Source organism: Crocodylus porosus, unplaced genomic scaffold, assembly GCF_001723895.1.
Source record: "Crocodylus porosus isolate Cpor-Errol unplaced genomic scaffold, CroPor_comp1, whole genome shotgun sequence".
Classification (NCBI taxonomy): domain Eukaryota; kingdom Metazoa; phylum Chordata; order Crocodylia; family Crocodylidae; genus Crocodylus; species Crocodylus porosus.
This window is the reverse complement of record NW_017728912.1, coordinates 25,914,149-25,933,652: the sequence shown is the minus strand read 5'-3', so window position 1 is coordinate 25,933,652 and position 19,504 is coordinate 25,914,149.

The following is a 19,504-nucleotide window of genomic DNA, read 5'->3' as shown; positions in this document are numbered from 1 at the left end:
AGAGCCAGATTCTATTCCACCTACTGAGCATATGAGTGGACTTGGATGCCTAAGTTCAATTCTATTCTGCCCTGCTTAAGTCCATGAAAATCCACTAAAAGAACATTTTTGTTTTTACCAAACACCATCATTTTACCCTCAAGAAGGATTCTCCAAAAAATACAGGAAAGAGGAGGACACACCCACCTTTTGTATTAATAGTTTTTCAGGGACTCAAGAAAGGTACAACAGAATGTCTCACTGTCACCTAAGTCCACCTATGCTCCTAACAGGAGAACTAGAATCTAGGCCTTAAGTATGAGACTAGTGATCCAGGTTGTGGGCCTGCCTATAGTAGAACTGACTAAAGATAGATGAGATTACAAATCAGATAATACAAAATCCCTGTGACTGATCTAGGAGCCAGGGAACAGCTGACTGGCATGGGTGGAGCTGATCTATTGCTGAAGACCAAGACTGAGAAGGCTAAAGCCTCAGTAAAGTGGCAGAGGCTGAGATGAGCCCTAAGTGGGCATAAACTAATGTTTGATTGAGACGGTCTAACAAATGGAGACTGAGTAAAATCTGTGAGGCTATGAGGGAGGCTGGAGACCAGCAGGCCACAACTGGCATCACTGTGGCACAGGGCCAATTACCTAAGTAGGGTGAGGGCCCAGAGAACAGTATGTGGTAGGTTCATGCAGGGAGGATCTAGGATTCTGAAAAGGAGGCTGAAAATAGTGTGACACATCATCAAGTATAACACAACACATTGATCTCTAGTTAAAGACAAACCAAAAGACTTGCTCATGTGTTAGGGGACTAGCACTACTTTATTTAGTTAAAAACAAAGCAAAATCAAATCCCAATACTATTGGGATGCGCACTAATTTGCTAGATTATATACAAAAGGTTGCAAAAGAAACACAACAAACTAGGCAAAAACCGTTCAAAGAGATTATATCATTAGTCCTGTAGTCATGAGGATTAAAGTATGTCTCTTATTCAGATTCATAAAAAAAATCCAGCCTTGAACTTTCTGACAGTGCCATTGATGCATGCAATGGTACACAGGGTCCCGAACAGACTGACTCGGAGATCCCCACTAAGTAGATGAGGCCCTCGCAGGGGGGTAAATGCCCAGCTGGAGGAACAAGAGCAGCCTCAACAGGCTCTGAGAGTTGTGAGTTGCCTGGGAAGAGGATTCCCACAGGGGAGTTGGGTTCCTCCTCTCGTTTCTGTGGTTAGCCGCTTAGAGGGAAGCCCCTGATGGGGAAGTACTCCCAGGTTTGAGGTTGACCTGTTGGATGATTCAAGCAGCGTTACAAAGAAGCCGTAGGACATTGGGGTATCCTTTCCCTCTTCTTATCTTTGGGGCACAACTATTCCTCCAAGGCAACTCAGGTTAGTCTTTGCTTTTGCTGAGACCTGCACCTTTTCATTTGTAAACCCTGCATCTCAGGCTTTGTGAATCCTGTGCCTCATATTTTGTGAACTTGCACCTCATGCTTTGCAAACTTGTATTCCATTAGAGTATAAAAGATTGCATGACTTTTAATAAGACCCTTGCTTTGACTCCTTTTGATTCCTCACCTGTATATAGAGTGTTTGCATAGATAGATAAATAGTCTGCCTATAGTTCTTGTAACGTGTATATATATATAGATATAGATATAGGTATATATATGTTAATATTATGACTTTTATATTGTATTAAATTTGTACACAGTTAAGTTTATTCTTGTGTACTGGCCTTGCTCTACAGGAAGAGGTGAGAAACTGCATAGACCAGGCAGTTTCACCTCCCTCAGTGCTTCAGCACCTGCTATCGTCCCTTCATTCGAAGTGGGGGTACTAATACAAGTGCACCCGGAGAGGCAATTGGTCAGAGACACGGACCAGAAGGATTATAGACACCTAAGGAGTCATTCTGGTACCAGAAAGCAGTTGCCCTAACATTTTATAATACCATTCCATCAAGGTGTGGTATGCATGGCTTGAGGGAGACTAGGCAAGACCTGTGCATAAGTACCCCAAATGGCAGTTATGCAGCTAAGTAACTGCCACTTAAACACGGAAATATGAGGCAGTATGTAGCTTTGAGTATTTAAACCCCAACAAAACGACAATATTCCATCCTGTAGACAAAGCTGTATCACAGCTAGATTTTTGCCACAACAATAATCCACTTTGAGTGAGAAGAAAGGAGAACTAGCTATTGAGTGAAATATTTACAAGTGTGTTATATTGCTTCTCTGTTCTACCAATGACAAATGTCAAAGTGAGATTCACATAGTGTATAGTTTGTTCTGCCTACTGTTCTGTGTAACAGACGGTCCTCTAAATGACAGTGATGGGAAACTGAAAGCATTTAGAAATAGCAAAAGAGTAGATTCTGAATCCTGGATATTACTTGAAATTAGAACACACCTTGCAGGCATAGAGCACTGAAGCATCTGGAGGATTAGACACAATGTATAACCTCTTGTCCCATAAAGAACTTTACTGAAAGGGGGAAAAAAAGTCAGCATTTAAATGCATTAATCTAAAAAGCTACAGCGCTATTGACTCTGTAGTCCAATTGATAGGTCACTCTGGAGAATTTGTTTCCTTGGGACTTCACTTCTAGCCCCACCAGATCTAACATGACTTCTCCCACACCTCCTGTCAGCTCTATAAATAGCTCTCTCCTTCCTCTCATTATCTCTTCTCTGCTTAAACTGACCCTGCCTTGAAGACTTTACAGTCTCTTACTAAGGCCTGGACTACACCATTTATTTTGTAACTATTTTATTTAAAGAAGTGATTTCCTCTTCCCTCCTCCTCCTCCCCACCCACCTCTTCCTCCCACCCTTGAAAGTCTCATACCACATGCAACCTGATGAGGTCACAAGCTGCCTTACACCAGAATAGCTTACTTCTCTTCCCACCTGGAAACAAGCTATACCACAGTATGAGTATCCTGATACCAGGAGATCGGTGTCCATGCTATAAGGCCTGAGGTGATTTGACTTTAAGTAAACTAGTATCAACGTCTACATTTAGACAAGCCATAATTCTTCATAGTGAATACTATCATAAGTCTCAAACTCAGCCAGTGCTATTGGGAATTTCTCTTTATACAAACACTACTGAATGACATCATTAAATAAAATAGAAAGTCTATTCTATTTAAACCAACCAGTAAAGTTCTGTAGAGATTCTGGATTATGTTCTGAGAAAAATACTGATAGTGTGCTTTTATCTGTATGATTGGTAGTACTCTGAAGGCAAAAGAGCTACATAGGGTTAGTGAAATTGCACATAGGGTCAAGATAGTAGTCCACATGACTGTAGCTCTTAAATTATGGAATTGTGAGCTGGTGTCTATATACCTAAAATATATATATATTTACCTGTATTTAATTCTGTAGGACTTTCCCATAACTTGCTTTTTTTTCTTTTACCAGACTTCTAGAAAAGACCTTAAAATTAATTTGTCAACATGGCACAAGCACTGTGGAGCTTGAAAGATTATCTATAACACTCAAGAGCCTTAATCCAAATTGACCAAAGATGTGAATTTACAGTGAAATGTTTAAATTGTATTAATGCCCTTTGGGCACTTTTACATGTGCTCCAGGAGTAGGGGGAGAGTGGCGTGGCAGCATCTCATGTATCAGCATCCCCACACTTCAAAATGGTGGCAGGGGCACTTGAACCAAAGCTTGTTCGATGAGCTGTAGTTAAAGTGCCCCCATAGACATTTTGAAGTACGGGGATGCTGATACACGAGATGCTGGAGGCTGCTGGAGCACGGTAATTGGAGGCTCAGCAGACTCGATTATTTGAGTCTGCTCTAATACACTGTAATTATTCTCTAGTAATTAATCTCTAGGGTAATTACAGTATGTTGGAGTAACCTCCACACTTGTGTACAGGCACATTTTGTGGTCACTCCAGTTTGGAATTAAAATAGCCTTAATTTCATGTAGTTTACTTTTCTTCCAGAGTGAATTAAAATAACTTGAATGACAGCCTCTTCAACTAGGTTTATTTAGTCTGGAAGAGAGAATACCAAGAGGGAATTTAATAACAACCCATTATGTGTTTGAGGAGTATTATAAAGATGGCAATCAGCTACTCTGTTTTTCCAGAGAACAGGATGAGAAGTTAACGTGCTTAGACTGTAAGAAGAGTAGTAGATTGACTACTGAGAAGAATTTTCTTTCTCTGAGGGATGTTAAGCACTGGAACTGATTCCCTAGAAAGGCTGTGGACTATACATCACTGGAAATTTTTAATCCTTGGTCATATAAATATTGGTCTGGTCTGGTCTGGTCTGATTTAGACAGATGCAATCTTGCTTTGAGCAGAGGTCTGGAAAAGATGGCCCCTTGAGTTTCCTTCCAGCCATTAATCTCAAATTGCCTGAAAGGAAGAGGATGCCTGATTTTGGTCCACACAATAAGTACCTTTAAAGTGGATATGAATTCTTAGCCTTTGTCTATACTTGCAGTGTTTCACTGGCATTTTGCACTGGCAAAGCTTGCCTATGCCAGCAAAACTTCACTGTGTGCCAGCATAGTGAAAGCATCTATGTGGAGTAAAGCAACCTGTAGAGATGAAATCCTAGTTTCTCCAGCATAAGTGTACAAGACCTTCTTTTAGCACAACTTTGCTGGTCAAGAAACATGTCTTCACATCCCCTAGTCAATAGACTTACACCAGAAAATGTTTGTGAGCTTTACATATTGCTGTACTCATAAAGTTACTTTTGTGAAGCACTGGGAAAACAGCTGAGAGCTCTGTTTCTGCATGATAAGAACACTTTTTTAAAGTTATCTTTAAAAAAAGCTGTAAGAAAATTAAATATTTTAATCCATCTTCATGGTATTTAAGACCTTGTTAAAGAGGATAAACTATCCCAAAGGCTTGGTTTATGGTGGTCCAACACTGAACGCTTTATGAACCTATTGTGAGCGCTGACAAATACTCTGAAAGACAATGATGGATTTTCTTAATCTGATGCAACACATTTTGTTCTTTTTCCTCCTCTTTCCACATTCTCAGCCTTTTTGTATTTTCAATCTTTTACTTAAAATTCAGTGCAGTTTCTGAACTCTAGTCTGGATGTTACTCCTTTGTGGAACAGACCTATTTCATTTGTATTGCTACCTGCCACCTTGACATGAGCAGACAAGGTTCTTTGGGTAAATTTGATATCTTTTATTAGACTAACTCAAACAATTGGAAACATTCTTCTTAGCAAGCTTTTGGCTATAAATACCCTTCGTCAGGCTGAGGAAGCATCTGCAGTTGGTGCATGCTCTTCCTGGATGGAATGAATCCATCATATACTACAACCTATTCCCCTGTACCTTGATGTGAATAACTTTAAAGAAGTGTGGAGGTCCCCGAGAGAAGAACAGACCTGAGACTACTTCTCTGATGGAACAAAGATTGCAAAGGCATCACCACAGCTTAGCAGCATTGCTGTTGTGTTAGGACCTACAGGCCTAAACTGAGATGAGGGACTTATTAGACTAGGTGCTGTGCATACACATCATAAGAGACATATCTCACAATCTGAATAAACAAGAAAATGTCATTCTTGTTTTTTATATGGCACTTGGAGCCATTATTTGACTAGCCCAAGAATACAGATAACGCTGAGCCCAGATATTCTGAGTCTCAGGCAACACCGTAAGTGCAAGAACATTCTTTCCTTCCTGGCCCTTTTTTAACTAATGGTGGTTTTGCAAGATTTCCATGACAGCAGGATTCAGCCATCAGTTAACAAATGCTCTGCACAATGCAGTACTGAGCTGCTTGATGTTTCATACCCTGCACTCATGCTCCTTCATTCTACTACCAAACAGGCAACCTCATGGCAAGCAAAGATGAGGACAGTGGTGGGAATCTGGTGCAGAGAAAAGCTCTTGGGGATTATTTAGTGCTGTGCCGGTAGATCGAGGGCTTTAATAAAATGAAAAGAGTAAATGAGAAAACTGTGTGCACACAATGATGGATGAATATGCCTGCTTTGGTACTTCTGGGATGGATTAAGCTATTGAAAAAGCATTCAACAATAGCTAAAGAACCGTAATATATGTGAAAATCTACAGTTAATGCATCATTAAATAATTTGCTGCAGCTGATTTATTGGTGCAATATACTACACTATGTCAAACAGTGTGGGATAACAAATGATATTGCAAAAATATACTATCGAAACCTTTTTTCTAATCAGTCTTTTGAGTTTTAGCAGAGCATAGTTCTGGAGAATGGAATTGTCCTATTGATCCCAACAGAGTCACAGGCAAATCTTCAAACTATGTATTTGCCTTTAAACTTATTTTTTAGAAAGGTGGGTCTGTGGTCCAGTTTAACCAGGTGCCAGATCAGAACTTCTGCAATCTGCATTTTGATGTTGACAACAAGTGTACCGTTAGGCAAATCATTTGGGACCTCCAAGCTGAGCACTGCATTTCCTAGCCTTTAAGGTACCCAGCCCTCTGAGTACAATCCTAAGCCAGTCAGATACCCAGGCTTTGTGTTCAGAAATACAGGAAAGTTCATTTGTATCAACATGGGATGTGCAAAATCCAGCAAGCTGAGCAGGGAGCCTAGAGCTAGCTAATAAAGAACTGATGAAGATAGGGGTGCATTTGAAAATCCACACCTCTTAAGGGCCTATATACCTTTATTCAGTACAGAGGGCTCACCTCCCTGTAACAGCTTGGATCACACTACAGAAAGATGCCCATACCTTTTCCTTCAGAAATGGAGCAGTACTTTGTTTTGTTTTGAAATGTGAGAAAATGGGGGGAAAGAGGTGGAAGTGGGGCTGCCTGCATCTCCCTTTATCTAATAGCTCTGTGGTGGGAGCACTTACCTATGAATAGACATTAGATTTACATGCAAATGCATATTCTTTTTCTAGAAGCACAGGCTTACAGAACTTTAACTAAAACATGTCTTTTATAGTGCATATACATGCATTTTGAGGGGTTAGTGTATATGGTTATGTTAATGCATAAAGATACATATATTTGCCTTTTGAATATATTTTTTCCAATGGATTACAAAAGGGAAAAAAAAACAGAACAAAACAAAAAACAAAACCCTTTGTACTTCATTATGCCTGCTTCTCACATGTATGTGAGCCTGACAGTTTATACAGCCAGGTGCTCGACCTCCAGCCCATGGGCCAGGTCCAGGCTACAGAGCTCTGTCACCTGGCCACACAGGGCTCCTCACAGGTACAAAAAGTTGGCAGCAAGGAGTGCTGGCAATTAATGCTGCCACTGTTCCCACTCTATCAAACTTCCAGGCTCTGTTGGCAGATGACATGTTCCCATGTGCTGGACTAGGCTAGCAGGTAAAGCTGGGGTGGCTGACCCGAATGGGTGGATGACAGATTGGAACAGCAAGCCCAAACCTCTGTTTCCAATCTGGTGTGTGTGGGACTGAGGCCAGGACAGCAGGCCCAGCTTGGTTTGCATTAGGTTGTGGTGGAGTAGGGTGCGGCCAGAGGCTGATCTATGTGGGCCTGGGGCTATTTGCCATCCCAAGCTGAATCAGACTCATGGACAGATCCTGTGCATCACTTCTGGCCTGAGAACTACCCCCACACCATTCATTCAGCCCACTGGCCAGAAACTTTGGGCACCAGTGATCTATATATAGTTTAGATTTCTTTACTCTTTACAACATAATTATTTTGGGCTAAAAAGCCCAACATACTGCACAGCACAATATGTAAAACAGATTGATCTTACTTAGTGTTGACCATTGATCCCTTCTACTTATACTCTTGTTTCCCAGCAGATGCCAACAGAGTATTATTACCATTCAGGGCTTCTGCCCCTTTGAAGCTCACAGAGAACAGCTGCTCTTCTCCCTTAGGCCTCCATTAGGTCCCTGGGTTTATAGGAATGTTTGTATAACTTTATTTCATCTCATGTACATGATATCACATGCAGCTGTATAACAGCAGTTGCCTCAGTGGGGCAGATATTCTCAGTGGAGAGAGAGTATATGGAAGTGTTTTTGAGATTTTAATTTTTATGAATCTAAAGTTATTTGAGAGATTTCTACTGGTGCTGTTTACTATTAACTAATGCTAAGAGAGGTAATTAGCCATGTTAGTCTGAAGCCAAGCAGAAGGCAGGGTAGATTTACATCTTATAGCCCAATTAAATGAGAAATGCATACGCTTTGGTAAGCAGCAGCTTGCCTCATCACCAGATACTATGAGGTGACTACAGGAATTGGAGCCTTCTACTTATCTATTTATAACAGATAATATATGTATATAACATTTAAACAATTAAATATTTCTGTTTATCATGGCTTTCTAATTCAAAGCTCTTCCTCCTACAGTTTGTTCATAGCATCTGATGAAGTAAGCTGCTGCTTGCTGAAGTTTATGCATTTCTGATTTAGATGGTCTATAAGGAGCAAATCTACACTGCCTAATTCCAAAAAGCCACTATACCAAAAGCATACTCCTACAGCAGATATTAACTTTACAATTAAAGGGGAATTTTTTTTTTTCAACCTGTGAAGCAGGTTCCATGTGAGAAGTAAATTCCAGATCTAAAAACATGTGAAAACTAGCATCCACATTGCTGCTAAGTAAAGAAAAGGTAAAAGCATATAAACTCAAAGGCCTAGTTCTGCAGAGCCTAATGGTTTTGCTCCTGGCTTCTATAGAGCTGTGATGGGCAGCAATATTCCTTTGAAAAGACTAAATAATCCATCTTTTTGTGGGGGAGTTTGGGGGAAAAATGCAGTCTAAAGCAGCATGGTCTAGACAAATAGATTATATGGGAAAAAAAAACCTATCTTGATCTAGTTTACAACTCTACAGTTGAGGCAATTCATAGATATATACGGGAAAGTAACACTGGGGTAGCTGTAAGGAAATTACAGATAACTCTGACTGTTATATAGCCAATTTGATAGGTGGGAAACTCGCTGTTGAACCTGACAGGCCTCCCCTTTTGACTACAAACAGTGCTGGAGAGAACAAATCATGCAACATAAGACATTTTGTAAATGCTTCATTGTCTACTGTGGCCTAACTTTGCTGCCAGCAGTGAAGACAAATTGCGTCTATTTTCAGATTCTTCAGCCTATGTGCTGAAAGTGGCATTGCCGCTGCAAGTGTTCTATCCACAATGACTAAAATTTGCCTGTTTGGTATATGGCCCCAGTTGGATTGCTGAGCAAATTAGACATGAGTTTCTAACTGTCAATGCTATAATTTCTAGTGCGACAAAGTGTTTGTAAGAGTCCCACTGAAGGTGCAAAGCTACAAAGAAGTAATGCTTGCCATGGTCCTGCCACCAGAGCCTATACTAACACACTGGGGAACTTGGCTAAATCCAGCCCTATTTTATTTACAGCATTTTCAAGCTCTAAAAACTATCAGAAGTTTTGATGCCAGTGAGGCAGCATCCATCAGTGCTACACAAATGGTTTTTGACAGGCCTCAAGTCAGGCAGGATCATGCAGCTCTACCACAAGCAATGTAGAAACTTGAGACAATATGGGATGCCGCTGCCCAAATCAAGGTGGGGTGGGGGAGAGGGATTAAAGAGCAACTTAACTCTGATCCATATGACACAGGCCAATGGGTGAGAGACAAGCTGCAAACACTACTGAAGTGGAACCTACACTATTAACTGTGAAGAATTGCTTGGACAGTAGCAATGGTCTGAAGCTACCCAAGCAACTATCAGCTACACTGGCTCCTGCTTTGAAATTTTGCCCTGTAGTGTAGGTGGGTATTGAGAAATCTTTTTCAGTAAACTCATGCTGACAGAGAAGTGCCACAGATTAAAACTGGAAACTTGGGGTGGGGGGCAGGTACTAGTTCCAAACTGTGTATTATGAATCAAATTATTGATCAAAAAAGAGCAAAGGACATCATATAGACATATCCTAAAATGTACACAAGTGCATCTTGAACAATTTTTACTAGTTTCATGGATGATATTGTAATAGTATTGGAGTGTTATAGCTGTGATGGTCCAGTAAATGCCTGAGAGAGTCTTTTTATTGGACCAATTGTATAGCTGTGATAGGGTTACCATATTTACAATTTCAAAAAAGAGGACACCTGTGGGGGGAAGGTGGGGAAGGGGTATATGATTGTGGGAGGGCAGTGATATGTCTCCTGTCCCTGCACTCCTAACCCATAGCCTCCTGCTTCCTCCCAGCCCTGCTGGTGCCCCTCACTCTTGACCTGCAGCCCCCTAGCCACCCACAGCCCTGCTGGTGCCCCTCACTCCTGCCCACAGCTCTGTTGCCCAAACAGCTTGCTTGCACACAAACACACATCTTCCAGCAGCTGCCAGGGCCATGTGCAGAGTACATGATCTCCCAACAGCCAAACAGCTTCCCCACTACCCCCAGCCCCAATTAAAAGCAGAGGAAAAGCAAAAACCGAGACATTTTCTTGCATTTTAAAAAACCCAGATGAAGAACAAGGACCAAAAAAGAGGACATGTCCAGGAAAACCCGGTCGTATGGTAATCCTAAACTGGGAGATCTGTTATGCAAGCTTTTCAGCATCAGATGCCCTTCCTCAGGTCTGAAAGAGAAGCAGACCCAGGCTAATCCCTGCAGACACCTGTGTCATCTTCTCCTTCAGACCTGCAAAAGGGCACCTGATTCTTGAAAGCTCATCCAACAATTTAGCCCAATAAAAACACAAAAAACCTTGCTTCATGGATGTTTACAAAAGTGAAAACTTGTATATTTGAATGTTATGGGTTTTTTTTCCCTTTTTCTGTAAGTTTTGAAGAACGCAGAATGAAGTTTAAAGCGCATACTTCTATTATTCTGGGCACATATTTCACCATTTTAAAACATATATGCATGCATATTTTATCGTGTTTTGTGCATATAATTCCTATGCCTACTTATGGTGTGAGAAACCGAGGTTCTGTGTCCTCCTTTTCTTAAGGACTTTCAGATCCAAATATCCGACTTCTTGAAGAGTTCCTAACCATTGAGAAATACACTTTTCAGGAGCAAGGGCATCCCCAACCCTTTCTGCTGAAGCTCTCCAACCACAGAGAGAAACAGAAGTTCATCAGTCAAAAGAAAGAGAGAACCTCACTCTAGTCTATTCTAGTTGGGCAGCAACCTGGGAAACACTTGTCTGCTCTCTGTTGTATTTTGTCCAAGTCCCATTTTAGGTATCTATCACTTTGGGGGATCTTGCCTTTAAACTCTCTGGGCTTCTGTTTCTTCTCCCTCCTTTTACCTGCTCTATCTAAATTATAACTTTTGGTCAGGGGCCATTTTTTACTGTCTCTACACTGCCTACTGTGTTGGGGCTCTGCTATTGGCTGATTTATCAGGATGCTACAACAATAGATGAGCTGTTTGTCATGAATAATTATGTGATCAATTGAACCCTTTTTGCTATCATCTAACTAGCTAAACTTTTATATTTTGCCATTTGTAAACAGACTGATTTTATTATTTTTCTTTATTCTAAATTATTTATGAAATGGTATATGCAGCTATATTTCAGCTTACAGACTTATTGGGAGGTATTTGCTGTGAATCTTCATTTGAATACTATTCACACTGTGTTTAGTCATCTTACTCCTCCATATTATTGTACCTATTTACTCTGTAATCAAAATCTGTTTTCCTCAACCTTTAATTTATGATAGCCTCACCATTTGATAGCACGTCTCTGATGTGCTTGTTACATAGTCCATAGTGTGTTTTTCATAGCAACAAGAATTTGTCTGGCTGAAGAGACAAATATATTATTACAGGGCATAGTTTTCAAAGGTGCTAAAGAAATTTACGGATGTAGGTCAATGGTTCTCCCAGTACTAGTGGCCCCTAGAACGGGTGTTATTTAAGCCATGCCAGGTCCTGCAATCAATGAACATGGAAGCGGTTTGACTAACATAACATCCAGCTGCCTTTGACTCCTCAGCCTGTACGAGCAGGCATTGTTTACAGCCAGAGTGACTGGAGGAGAGTGCCAATCACTCTACTAAAAGGTAAAGTCCCCTAAAGACAGAGAGGGTAGAATTATGTATTAGTTGTAATTATATCCAGGAGGTGGATCCTCAGCTAATGTAAAGGACCATACCTATAGACTATAGTGATGAAAATAGCCAGATTCTAAGATGCTGTAAATCAGTATGGATGCACTGGTGTCAATGGTGCAGATCCAGATCCTTATCTGCTTTAAAAGTCATGGCTCAGGTGACCTCAGTGGAACGACACCAGCTTATTCTAGCTGGGGAATGGTCTCAGACTCTTTACTTAGTTCCCTAATTAGCAGCAACATTTTCTCTGATATCAAATACCAACCCTAAGGCTTCGATCAGCAAGGTGGTCTTTTTAACAGCAAGTTCTACATCACATGGGGTTACACAGAGCAGCTTTTCCAAGCTGATGCAAAAAATAGCAAACTGCAGAGTCAGCTGAAAGCACACCATTCTTTAAAAGCTCAGAAAATAAACTAGCTCTGAGGAAAAACAGGCACTTGTGAAGAAGCTGGGTGAATTATGTTCCATCATCAGAAATGTTGCAGCTAATTAGCAGCTCAGATTACCAGAGAGAAGAAGGTGGGGGGAGAAGATAGGACTGAACCACTGTTTGCCGGGACTCAGCCCATAGGTGTTTTCATGCTAGCACAGTAATTGACAACATGTCTTCCAAATTAAATTAATTAAAGATGAGGCCATGCAGCTCAAGGCTCCCTGGTGATAAGAGTATTAAGAAGATAATGGGTGGGTTGCTTTTGCTTACTAGCCATTGCTCTTCTACCTATTATGCTCCAAAGGATTCCCCATGGAGGTGGGGGTATGAGAATAAGGACCTTGTTACAGGGTAATTTTGGGCAGCTCCTTGGAGCTCTTAACACTTGGCTTGTCTGCACATTAAGACCTGAAACTAGTTATAAGCACTTATTAGGTCGCTCAAAATTATGCCACTCCAGGGCAGGGTTATCTCTGATCTGTGCTACTCAGCTGATCCTACACTAAGGTGTAGCCATTCTAGGCTACACCTCAGTATTTACACCCCACCTGCCACTTCCCCCCTTAACACCCCAGATCCCTGCTTACTGCCCCACCCTCCGCCCCCCTCCCAGGCCTACTAGCTCCATCCTGACTTACTTACACTGAGGGCTTCTGGCACCAGTGATCATCTGAACAGGCCACACCCAGTCTATGATCAGATCACACAGCTTATTTTAAGCCACATGATTGTAGATTGGGTGCGGCAAACATCTTTACATACCCTAAGAATCCATTAATTCATTGATTTCTGTAATAGTGCCATATTATCCCTATGACTGAGTCCCAACAAAGCAGTGAGAAAGGAAAGAAGGACCCATCCAGCTTTTGTATTAAGTTTTGTAGGAATTTGTGCAGGATGGAATAGAATCACACCTAGGTGCCTAAGTGTCTTTAGGCTACTCCACGACAAAATGACCACCACAGTCCTTTGCAATGGATCAGAGACAGACCCATTTACTATCTGTACTGGTGTCAGGACAGGCCATCAGTACTGGTGTCAAGCAGGGCTGTGTCATCGTCCCAACCTTTTTTCCATCTATCTTGCTGTGCTTTTGATTCTCATCTATGATTGCTTTCCTCCCAGAATTGGAATTGAATATTTAATGGATGGTTGGCTTTTCAACCTGTGGTGCCTTCATAGTAAAATGGAAGTTACCAAGACTGGCATCACTGGCCTTCAGTATGCTAACAACTGTGTTATCCTTGAGCACACCGACACCAATCTGCAGTCTACCCTTGACTTTTTCTCTGGTGCCTATCACAGCCAGTGACTCTGTCTTAACATTGGGAAGACCAAGGCACTCCATCAGCCTGCCCCAGCACAAGTTGCCCCCCTACTCCCACAAATTACGTTGGGGGATTACGTCTATAAAATGTTGAGCATACCTTGGCAGTCACCTCTCCCAGTCAGTCATGATGTAGAAACTAAATATAGAATTCACTGTGCCAGTGTATCCTTCAGCAAACTGTTTCACCGTGTCTTTGCTGACTGAGATCTGCAAATGGAAACTAAGATCCTCGTCTCCTCTGTGGGTGTGAGATGTGGGAGACATATCTTAAACAGTTGGAATGGTTCCATCAGCATTACCCCAGGAAGATTTTTTGCATTAGATGGGAAGACCATCGCACCAATGCCATCATCCTCTCTATAGCTAACATAACCAGCATTGAGGCAAAGATCATGAAACAACAACACTGCTGGGTTTGCCACTGTGCGTGGATTGCTGACACTCAGCTCCCGAGCAAGTCCTCTTCTTTCAACCTAGTCATGGTAAGAGGACCCACAGAGTACAGAGGAAAGCATACCTTAAGGACATCCTGAAAGTATACCTTAAGAAAGATGGCATTAACCCTACAAATTGGGAAGTGCTTAGCTGGTTAAAAATCTCAATGGCACTGCACCATACATCAAGCTACAGCCCACTTCAAAAAGAACCATCTTGCTCAGAAAGCCAAGAAAAGACAGAGGAAGAAGCAGAGTGCACAGCATCCTGGCCAACAGTTGTGCCTCCTCCCTGCCCCTCCCCAAGGCACTACTTGTCATATCTGTGGAAAAACTTGCAGAGCATGGGTTGGACTCCTCAGCCCCTTATAACTCACCAGTAACCCCACCCCCCAGCAGACATCCTAGTATTGAGGGATAGCCGATGAGGTGCCTACATCCACTTATATGCCTAAGAGGTGGGATCAAGCTGGTCTATGGAGTATGCAGCTGCAAATGGGTGTATACTTCTGATAGATTTTGGCCAAGTAGCTATCCTAAACTTGTAGATATTTTCTGAACCTGTGGATTCCTCTAACCAATTTCTTTGAAAGTTTCATGGAAACCTGTTCAGCATTTTTTTGGAGCAAGAAGAGAATGAAATAAATAGTTCATGTTATATTAAAAAAAACATCTTGTGACCTTTTCAAGAAGACCTACAATTAGAAGCAGACCAGTGAAATTTGGCATGGACACAGCTCCCAGTGGAAACAATTCTACAGAGCACTCTCATGCAAATGAATAATTTTCCTACACTGTTAAAAGCTTTTTGAATATTCCATCTTTCACATATGCAAAATAATTTTGAATTGATGTTTTTTAATATTCATTTGATAATATGCCCAGTTAGCATAGGATGTGATAGGAATGGTTGATGTTTCTATATACAGGAATATAGTTAAAAAGGAGACTGAAACTTCTAATGTACATCAGTGTCTGAAAATAAAGACTCATAGGAATTTCATGTGCTAAGCAGCTGCGGTAAGCTTCTTGTGCATTAAAGTTGGCCAAATTTTGTGCATTAGAGTTGGCAATTTTTTAATCAAACTGGTAACTTGCCTTTTACTGAAATCTTGACAGTTTACTTTTGCTTTCTGGAAATTGTTTACCAATTTTATAATTGGCCCAAAATGGGCTGAAATATCTACAAGTGTGCACCTGGAAATGTTTTTTGTTCTGAATGTTTTTTTCAATGAAAAAAATGATTATTTAATCTTGAGCACATGCATGAAATGCAAGTACCACCTGCCTGAAATTTTGATTCCACCCACTCTGAAGTGGCTATTTTTCCTCCCAGCTGCCATCCTTTCTGGGGTGCTGTACCACTGTTAGGTTCCCTGAGTGGAAGGGATTAATTTGGATCAGTCTTTGCTAGTCTCAGCTGACTTCTGCTCCATATACCATATAATATGCTTACATGCTGTTTCTCTAAGAATGTGAAGTGAGTGCTACCATTTTTAATACAACCATAGATGTAAAGAATGTCATGTTCTGTGAACCTACTACTGTGAAGCTTTGCATATATGCTTAGCCATAAGCACAGGACTTCTTCTGTTAGAGTCAGTGTAGCAATTAAACAGTCAGAAGTCCCTTGGGGACCCTTAACCTAGGGCTAGGGCTGGTGCTAAGAAACCAATTACAAAATTCTGATGTTCCCCCTCACAATTTAGTGAGCAGCCCTTGTTATGAGAGAGAATCTGACATCTGTTTTTAACAGAAGCCTGATTTCTAAAGGTGTCACTTACATGCTGTAGCCCTTTTGAAAATCTTCCTAGTCAATCTTCTGCATCTTTAAGAACTTGAATAATTTTGAATTAATGCCCCCTGCGCATAGGACCAGTGTGTGATTCTGTTTATATGAGTCATTGGTCCACTGCCTATTCACATAATCTACTTTTATTATAAATGCTATTGCAGGGGAACATAGGTTCCAGCTAGAGACAAGGGTCCTATTGTGCCTAGGCCCTGTATATACATATCATGAAAACATGGTTCCTACTTCAAACCTCTTTTAATGTAAATAGTATAACTACATTTTGTTGTGTGATTTTTTTCACAACTTTATCTTAAGCATTATCTTTTCCTGTAAGTCTGACTATATCTTTTGCTGTAAGTCAGTGCTCCTAATGCAATGACTCTGAGATTCTGCTTTTCTTTCTGTGGCAGAATGTTGAGATGCCTTTGTGACCCACTGTCTAAAAACATAAAACTTGTTATGTATCTACCCAGAACTAGTCCCAACATCATTGTCTATACAAGTATTTAAGCACAGTAATTTACTCCAGCGTATGATAGTCCCATCAGACACAGCTACTATCCAATGGTGGAGTAAATAAATCTACTGAACCCTAATTGTGGTGCATATGTAGACAGTGATGCTTTACATACCAAATTAGTCTACTGTGCAGTAAAGCATATGTGTAGACATACCTTAGGTGACCAGAAAAAATTAGTTGTCCAGGTAGGCTGATTATCAGACTTAGTTATTGGCACAAGTGAAGCTGTTGAATTGGCACAAGTGAAGCTGCACCTGGGGGCAATGTAAGGAGGGGCCACTCGCCTTGGTTAGCTGCAGCCAGGCAGAGCCACGCCAAGTTAGGCCAGGGTGCAGAGTAGTAACTGAGGGGGACCTCTGAGAGAGACTAGCCAGCGGTAAGTTTAGGGTACTATTCTAGCCTTAAATAACTCAGCAGGAGGCTCTGTAAGACTCTACTGATGCTGCTGTGCCCTCTACCCACCTCTGGGATCAGATCCTTGCCACCTCCTGACCAGGATCATGGTTTTCTCTGATTAAAAAATATATATAAATAAACCATTTTTTTTTGCCCTGGTATGAGCAGTAGACACCTAGGTCCTGCCTAAGCACCATGACAGAGCGTGGCCCAGATCCCTTGAGGGGCTATATCCTATATATGTGCCTAAAGCATTCTTAATATCCCCTGACAGGATCAAGCATCTCACAAGATGGTGGTGATGGTGCCCCCACCTTAGGCAGGACCTAGGTGTCTACTGCTCATATCAGGGCAATTTTGTGGCTGTGTGGAACTACAACTATAAGCACTTGAGAAATTTGGGGGTCATAAAGGGAGGTGCCTTCTAAGTTTTTGCCAGTTCCACAGGTAGGCAGCTACATAACAAAGGGTTTCAGGATCCCAGTTCTGGATTTGGATGCCCATATCTGCCTACATCCTGTTTTTAGGAACCTATTATTTTTGGAACTGGCTTATCAGTACCACTGAAAGTTCCAGTGAGGGTCAAATATGCATACTTCAATTAAATCCATTGACTTCAATGTAGATAAAGGTTATATAAGTTTCTAATGAGTTGTTTCTGTGGTATTGACATTACCTTTGTTTGTTTGTGTCCCAGGAAGATAAGCACCAGGAGAAGGGGGACCTCCCCCTATAGTGGGACGAGGTACAGGACAGCCCACCCCACCATAAAAAGCCCTGAGACCAAAGCAAACTTACCTGTTTCAGGTAATAGAGGAGCAGACATGATGTGCCCGCTCCAAATGGCCACATGGTTTGTGAGCCACGCCTGCTTCTGGCTAGAGCTGGCACGAGTCAGTGATGCCATCCCCAGAGGCTGCCCATCAAGGATAAAAGCTGGCACCAAGGGAGATGCAAGGGGAGTGCTGCAGGGGACAGACTCCAGAGGTGCTTCCCAAACTGGGCAGGTGCTACACCAGTGGACACTGAGGAATCTTAAGTGGGGGCACCAGAGAAAGCCTCCAGCAGAGGCAAGAGCAGGGGAACACGTTGAGGGACAGAAAAGACTGTAAGAAAAGGGGTAGAGCAGATACTGCCCTGGATCAAGGGTAAAAGCCTTTTTTATTTCCTTCCATTTTTATTTTCCTTTCATCAACCCGGTTATGAAGGGGTCTTCTGTTACCCCTTTGATAAGGACTAGCCCCCCTAATGGGGCGGAGGGGCAAGAACAACACTCCAAGAGAGAAGAGCAATAGTAGACAATGGCCAAAGGCCAGACCTAGTCAGTGGTCCATCAGGCAGTCCAGAGTGTCTTGACAGGAGAGAGGCAACAACAGAGGGTGAGCCAGGGAACACTGGCAGTCATCATGAAGGCTGGTGTATGGATGGAGTGTAGGGGAGACGGAGCCCCTCGGAGACCTGCCAAGCGTTGCAGTCTGTCCCAGTGAATGCATTGAGGGGAAGCCCACCACTGAAATTATCCTCAGTCATGGAAGGCAAGTCCCAGAGCTTTTCCCAGGGAGATCGTGGGCTCATTCAGGAAAGGCTAATGCCCACGTCACAATCAGTCTCAGCCGCATGTGCCAAGGCATCACGCAAATGCCTGCTGAAGACCAGGTGGGCACAGTTTGTCTTCAACAGCTAATTCCATGTGTTCCTCAAGGGAATTATTCACAAACATAGATGCCCCCCTCCTTTTAGCTTTGACTTCAGAAGTGACTAAATTAAATGTGACTATATCCATAAATCTAAAGGTCATAACATTCTTTTAATATGGACAGAATAGGCACAATTATGTCTTTCTCCTATTATATGTTACATCATAAGAGGCACTTCAGAAAAAAATCATTAGGTATTCCAATATATTTTATATGCTTTTTCTTCATCCAGGTCAGATTGCTGAAGGGAGGAAATTAAGAATTAATTATTGCCACCTGTACTCCTTTGAAGCTTGATTCTGCAAAAGCTTTTAGATCCTGGATTCCATCCCTGTAATTTAAATAGACAATCAGCACTTTCCTAGTCTTGCAGCTAGAAGGACTTCCAGCAGTGAGGTCAGTTTTTAGGGGTGGGAGGGTTTCTTTTCCTTCAGGACTGTTTTGGAAGCCAGGGATCTCCCAGATGGGCTTATCATTGAAGTTTGGTGGTTCTCCAAGCCAGTTGCTGTAGTCAAGCTTCTTAAGTCCTCCTGCCTGGGCATTTTGCATCAGCCAGATCTATGGTTAGGGTTAGGTTTAGAAAATGGATAAGTTTTCAAGCCAATATTCTGCTTGCAATTGGGAGGGCTTCCAGTTAGGATACAGGTAGGTAGGGGAATCAGTGCTTGTAGGTGGGTAGGATAATCCTGCAAGTAGGATACAGCTAGGTAGGGCAACTGGTGCTGAGAGCCCTGGGGCTCCACAGTTAGGTTTGTACGTGGAAAGACTTCCAGGAATGGGGTCAGACTGGCGGGTGGAAGGATTCCATTTAGTCCTGTGCTATACTGGCAACTAGGGACCTGT